The sequence below is a fragment of the Glycine max genome, chromosome 14 (genome assembly GCF_000004515.6).
Source record: "Glycine max cultivar Williams 82 chromosome 14, Glycine_max_v4.0, whole genome shotgun sequence".
Lineage (NCBI taxonomy): Eukaryota > Viridiplantae > Streptophyta > Magnoliopsida > Fabales > Fabaceae > Glycine > Glycine max.
The window spans coordinates 8,559,368-8,566,202 of NC_038250.2; positions in this window are offsets into that span (position 1 = coordinate 8,559,368).

Genomic DNA, 6,835 nt, shown 5'->3' on the forward strand with positions numbered 1-6,835 from the left:
GATAAATAGATACTATAAAATATATATATAAATATATATATATATATATATATATATATATATATATATATATATATATATATATATATATATATTGAAGTAGCTTTTAATCATTATGTCCTTATTCCTCTGAACCCTTCGCTTTGTGTCGATGTACTAGATCTACTCAACTTTGAAGGTCGATATGCATTTGCGCAAAGACATAATGCCAATGTACTATTGATACAAGACTTGAAAAGGTCATCACATAGATTTGAGTAAGACATAAATAGGTCAATACACAGTGTTGGGTAAGACATTTTCCATTCAGCTCATGTTTTTTTATTTGCAAATATAAGCACATGAGTAATGATGGTAACAAATAGTAAATGATATAAATTGTAAATGGATTTCATTAAGTAATTGTAATGATAAGAGTTTCCTTTTACATTGACCTAGGAACAACTTGTTAAAACCTCTTCAGCCAAAAGACATTATTTTTTTATTTGGGATAAAATATTAAAGTAGGAAAAAGAGTACGACACCTGGTTTCTAATTGAAGTATGCCTTCAAGTGTGTTGCATTCCAGGTCATTGGGATGACCTTTCCAACAAGCTTTTCAAGTCTGTATGCACTATTCTGGAATGTCATTGATTCTGAAGGGTCTTTCTCATTTTGGAGCAAGTTTCCCTTTAGCATGATCCTTGCTAGCTTTTTCTCTCATTTTCCAGACCAGATCGCACTCTGAGAATTCTTTTCTCTTCAACTTTGACTCATGTTTCTGAGTTGCTTTCCTGTTACATGTTTCTTCTTGAATTTGAGCATGCTCTATGACTTCATCAATCATATCCAATTGGAAGGCTAAGCTTTCATTATTGAGTGTTTCTTCAAAATATGCTCTTCTTGCTGAGGGTTCACCGATTTCCACTGGGATCATGGCATCAATGACATAGGTCAGTCTGAAAGAAGTTTCTCTTGTTGTGGATTCTGGAGTACAGTGGTATGCCCATAATTTGTTGGGCAAATCCTCAACCCAAAGTCCTTTTGCCTTACCTATCCTTTTATTCTTTTCATTGAAGATGTCCTTATTTACTGCTTCAACTTGCCCATTTCTTTAGGGATGCTTAACTAAGGAAACCAAGTGTTTGATGCCAAGTTGTTGTAGAAACTATTCATATCCCTTGTTTGTAAACTGCTTGCCATTATTCGTAACTATGGCAAAAGAAAGGCCATGTGTGCAAATCAATGATTTCCATGTGAACTTTTGAACCTTCTAGGCAGAGATTTTGACAAGTGGTTTTGCCTCAATCTATTTGGTGAAGTAATCAATGGCGACTAACAAAAACTTGAGTTGACCCTTTACAATTGGTAAAAGGTCGAGTATGTCCATTCCTCAACATGAAAATGACCACGGTGAATGTATGCTATGCATTCTCTCTAAGGGCGCATAGTGAAGATTGCCAAACTCTTCGAATTCTTTAATTTTTTTGATACTCCGTGCAATTAGTTTGAATTGTTGGCCAATAATATCCAGCTCAAAGGACCCACAATGGGCGCCAAATATTCTTATCAAGTTCTTCACTGGTTCCATTTGTAAGTAGCCTCATTCTCCTTGTGCTAAGCTCCTTCTTCGATATGGGGTGGGGTACTTGAAAAGGGACTCCGATGGCAAAGCAAGTGTTTGTCTGAGGAGTGCAAATGTTAATAGAATGTAACTTACCTTTTTCTTTGTGTGGCCTTTACTTATAATGGATGAGATGTTCGACCTGATAATCGTTCCACCATGTCTACAATGGACATGTTAGAGATAGTGGCCGGTTAGTCGATCACTCATGGGCCCTGTACAGTACATAATACATTCTGATGGCACGAGGGAATGAAAAAAATTAATAAAGAGGAAGGAAGGAGATGAAAATGATAGATCCAACAAAGCATCATATTTGAAGATATTTAAAGATGTTTAGCATTTATTATCCTTGAAGATATTTAAGGATATCAAAAGATATTTAAAGATGTTGAAGATATCAAAAGATAACAAATATTTATCATTTATTATTTAGAATTAATATGGTTAGGATATGTTTTTATCTTATATTTTGATTTGTTTCCTTTAGTAGGATAAGGATCTTATCTTGTTAAGATTTATTTTCTCTATTATCATTTTATCTTATCTTTTGTTTAGATAATATTAGAAGGATTTGTTTATGTTACTTGTTTTTCTACTTGTCTATAAATAGGAAAGCAGGTCATGGAAATGGGAAGAATAAGTTGAATATTTGAGTGTTTTTTCTATTGTGAGAGTTTCCACTTTGTTCTTCGATTAAGAACTTTGTAGTATTAATTCTACATGCAGGTACGGTGAGGGTCATGTTTTTTCTTTGATAACTTTTGTTCTACCAGTAGTTTACGATAAAAATCAAATCTTAATAATAAGGTAAGATCCTTATCCTACTAAAGGAAACGAATCCAAATATTCTAAATAATAAATGATAAATATTTTTGTTGATATCTTCACCATCTTCAAATATCTTCTGATGTCCTCAAATATCTTCAAGGTTGAAAAATGCTAAAAATCTTGAAAATATCTTTAAATATGATGCTTTGTTGGATCTCTATCAAGAAATGAAAGGTGAATTCCTTTTATTAATGTTGTGTTTGTTTCTATTGAGAGAAACAATTTACAACAAACAAAAATTACTTTTTTTTTATCTAGTACAAGTAATGGATGAGAGAAATAAAGTTTAAAATTTGTGGGAATCATTATGAAATTTCTCACCTATTTTTACTTGTTTTTGTATCTCTCTCCTCATCTTTCCTCTATATCTCTTCAATCAAACCACTTTACTTATCACTTTATTTTCCCCTTATATGTACTCATTTGTCTATTTTCATTCACTCTATTTCTCCTCTATACCAAAAACAACCTTAGTTTGGTTTAAGGAAAAAGAAAGAAAGAGGAGGGAATGGTCACTATTTGGTACATAATAAAGAGAAGGAAAATATAGATATTTTATGAACAATAATAAAAAAGAGAGATTACCATCTATATTGTTAGAGTTTTGCCATTTATTATGGTTTTATTCGGTTTCAGCAAAATTATTGTTGGTGCCCTAAATTTGGGTTTAAATATTATGGGGTTGAATTGGTAGTTGAATTGTTAAGAATTGATTTGTTAAATAAAATGAAAAGGTATTGAACAACTGGACAAGATCTTCACTTACTCTTTAGTTAGGGCAAACTCAGAACAATCTCCCAAGGTTCCTTGCACTTTGTGAGGTCACAAGCACCTCCCTATCCCCACATAAGCATCTTCTCCAGCCCAAAACAATTGTCGTTGAAGATGATGTCGAAGACATCGTCATCCTTTTCCTCAATGATAACCTTCTCGATTTTGCATATGGTGGCATTGTCAATTCACGACCTTCCCTCCACAAGACTACTACAAGAACAAAACCAACAAACAATTTCGCGACTTAAGGTTTGAGGGATGAGGAAGCAATTTGCGAGAATAGTGGGAGAACACACATTTAACATATCAAAAATGAAATTTTATTAACCCTTTATAAAAATTAAAATGTTAAAAATAAAATACAAAACAAAATAGAAACATTTCTCCTAAAAAACACACCACATCAATGTTTAATCCATGTGACAATCTTGAACTTGATACATGTCTCTACACATAGACGATTAACAACAACAACAGACAGTGAGGATGAAAACTTGTAATGAAGTAATATAAAACTTGAAGGACCTTGACCAATTAAAAATTAGTTCAAGGACTAAAAGTTGAAATTTCAAAGCAACTCCAAGGACCAAAAACTTATTTAATCCTAAATAAATTAATGACGAGGAGATTAAAAGAATCAAAGCGAATATAATATTTTTTTAAAATTATGTTTCATTAATGTTAGGGGTAATTTTGGAAAATATAAAGAGCAAATTATACTTGCATCCTTTACCATGTGTTTGGATGGGGATATTTAATAAGGTAATTCATTTTTTATGGAATTTAAATTGCTTCATTGGAAAATCTCGTTTGGATAGGATATTTGAAAAGAAATTTAAATTATATTATTTTTACAGGGTATTTTAATCAGTTGAAATGTTAGAATTTCAAATTCTTTTGAAATCTAAAGAATTTGAATTTCTTTTTCTCAGAAACGCTTACTCAAGCTCTCGCTCACGACTCTGTCGCTCTCTGGCTCGATGCTCGCAAGTTGTAATGATGGTTACGCTTGCAAGTTGCAATGATGGTTACACTCATTGATTCTCTTGCTCTATGCTCACAAGTCACAACCACGACTTCGTGTACAACCTTCACTTGCAGTGGTTTAGAGGACTCTCTTATGCACCTGGCGATTCAGATTCATCTCTTTTTCCAATCATAATAGCGATCCCCAGAATTAGGGTTTCATGATTTGTCTCTTCTACTTCCTTTTTTTCAATTTTTTCTTGTGTTTTTTGTGCAATTTTATTTCCACCAATCACTGCAGATGAAAAAGCTATACAATCAAATTATCATTTGTATGAGGTATCACTGCAAATTCCCTTTTTTTTAAAAAAATATTTTGAAAATTGAAGTTATTTTGATCTTCTTAATCATAAATTCTTGATTTGATCTTTCTTATTTTGATGTGTGACTGCTCCATCAAGAACTGATAGAAAAATATATGATTGAGTCTAGATACTTACGCATGCACTTGTTAAAAGGGTTACAAAAATAAATTAATAATTGAATCACCATTGAGATTTTGTGTTTTGGCCCTATAGTTTACTGATTTAGAGTTTGTTCAATCATGCTCTACACTATATCTATCTTTTTTTCAATTTATTTATGCATTTTTAGATTATTTTGGATTTGAAGATTTGGATTCTTTGTAATTTTGAGCTGCCCCAAGGAAAGAATTTACCTTTTGATTTAGGAGTCATATGACTCATACTTGGTTGATATTGTTACATGGCTTAGCCTTTACTAGTTCCACTACTATAATGCTTGATGAGGCTAGTAATTGGTGAAGCACAACATAAGCTTTGGAGATATATCCACTTAGATGCTTAAGCACTTACCTTAATCAAGAGCATTAAGAACAGTGACACAAAGATTTGCATGATGGGTTAGTCACTTAGTTAATATGATTAAAGGAAAGCTGTGAAATTAGATTAGGAAGTTTAGATTTTGGTTCCAAGAATGAAGGCTTTTATAGTTTGTTAAAGGCACATGGTTTCCTACTTCTTATTTCAGTGTCTGAAATTTCAGTCGTTAAATTTGTATGATTTTAATTTGTCTTTACTGTTATTACTCTTATTTTTAATGACTAGTTTGAATGAGTTTTGTGTAATGCCTTAAAAATTTTGTATGCTATAGGATTGGTGGATTTGAAAGCCCCTTTAACTCTTAATTAGCGAACTCTTTCAGTTTTCACTTTTCATTTTGGAGATATCTTAAGTTTAATTAAAATAAAAGGAATATAAATCTTATTATTCTTATCCTGTTATTATTATTCCTAGTAATGAATTCATTGAATTGAAACTTGAAATAATAAAGGTTATTGATCTAACAAGTTAGAATCGTTATGCTAGCATGGCAATTTATTAATGTATACATCCTTTTACTGAAAAAGTGTTCTCTTTTTACTTTTTAGGATCTTATACCAATGCCTCTTTAGTCCTTTCTTCAATACAATATATTTTCTTATATTTTTCCTCAATCAGTTATATATTTATTAAATCAATCACCTTCTACAAATGCTTGTGCTAGATCTTTGGGTCACTTGGCTACTTCGGAGCTTGAGTTTCTAAATAACAATATGAAAAAGACCCAAAACTCAGCCCTGACAAACAAAGAGAAGAGTATTCACACATCTGCCTCATTCACTAATCCTATATTAACATTTATATTGTATATATATACACTAGAAGCTCTTTTCGGCAAGTAGTAGTAAAGTCAAACAAGCAAAATCTTATTTTATATAGCTACCATATAATGCTTATGTTGAACTTTTGATAATTGTATAGTTGGGACTGAATACTTTTCTTCATGAATTTTGCCATGTTTTCTATTTTGATTAGTTTTGGATATCCCCTTATTGGTATGTATCTAATACTGCTACGACCAATTCTTGGTTGTTAGTAGCCGAGTTTTAAGTGCATAAATTGTAGTGTACAAGTGGACTAAACATAAAAGATTATTTTGTGAAATGTTTGGCTCTTAAAATGAACTGATGAATTGCATAGTTTGACGTGTAATATAGGATTTCAAATGTATTATTTGATAAGTTGAGATTTGACACTTCACACTTGCTATGCATGTTGATATGTCAAGGCTATATGTTTTATTCGATAAGGTTTTGTTTTGTTAGCGTATAAATAAATAATTGATCGATTTTTGTGGGTTTGTAGGGCAGGGTAATGTTGACTGGATTGAAGTAGGATGTTCAAGGATTTATTACTTGAGTGATGAAGATTGTAAAAAGCACATGTCAGGAAAACAATGACTTATGAACAAGTTTAAAATTACATTATTTAGCTTTCTTTTATAATTACAACCACATCGTTTGAAATAACATTTGAAAAAGTTTTGTGCTTAAAAATTTTGAATTATTATTGGATGATATTTACCTTGATAGTGATTTCTTGTTTATGTTGTGATTGTGGGTCGCGCTATGTCACAATAATGATATTGTGTTTTTTGTTATCAATTATTTCTCATGATTGTAATTTTTATTACTAGAGTAATTTTCTCGTTGTAGAATGGAATAATTATTAAATTAGTAAATGATATTATATTCTTATTTTGTAAAAATTATCAATATTTTCATTATTAATTATTAAATATTTAAAATTATTATTAAAT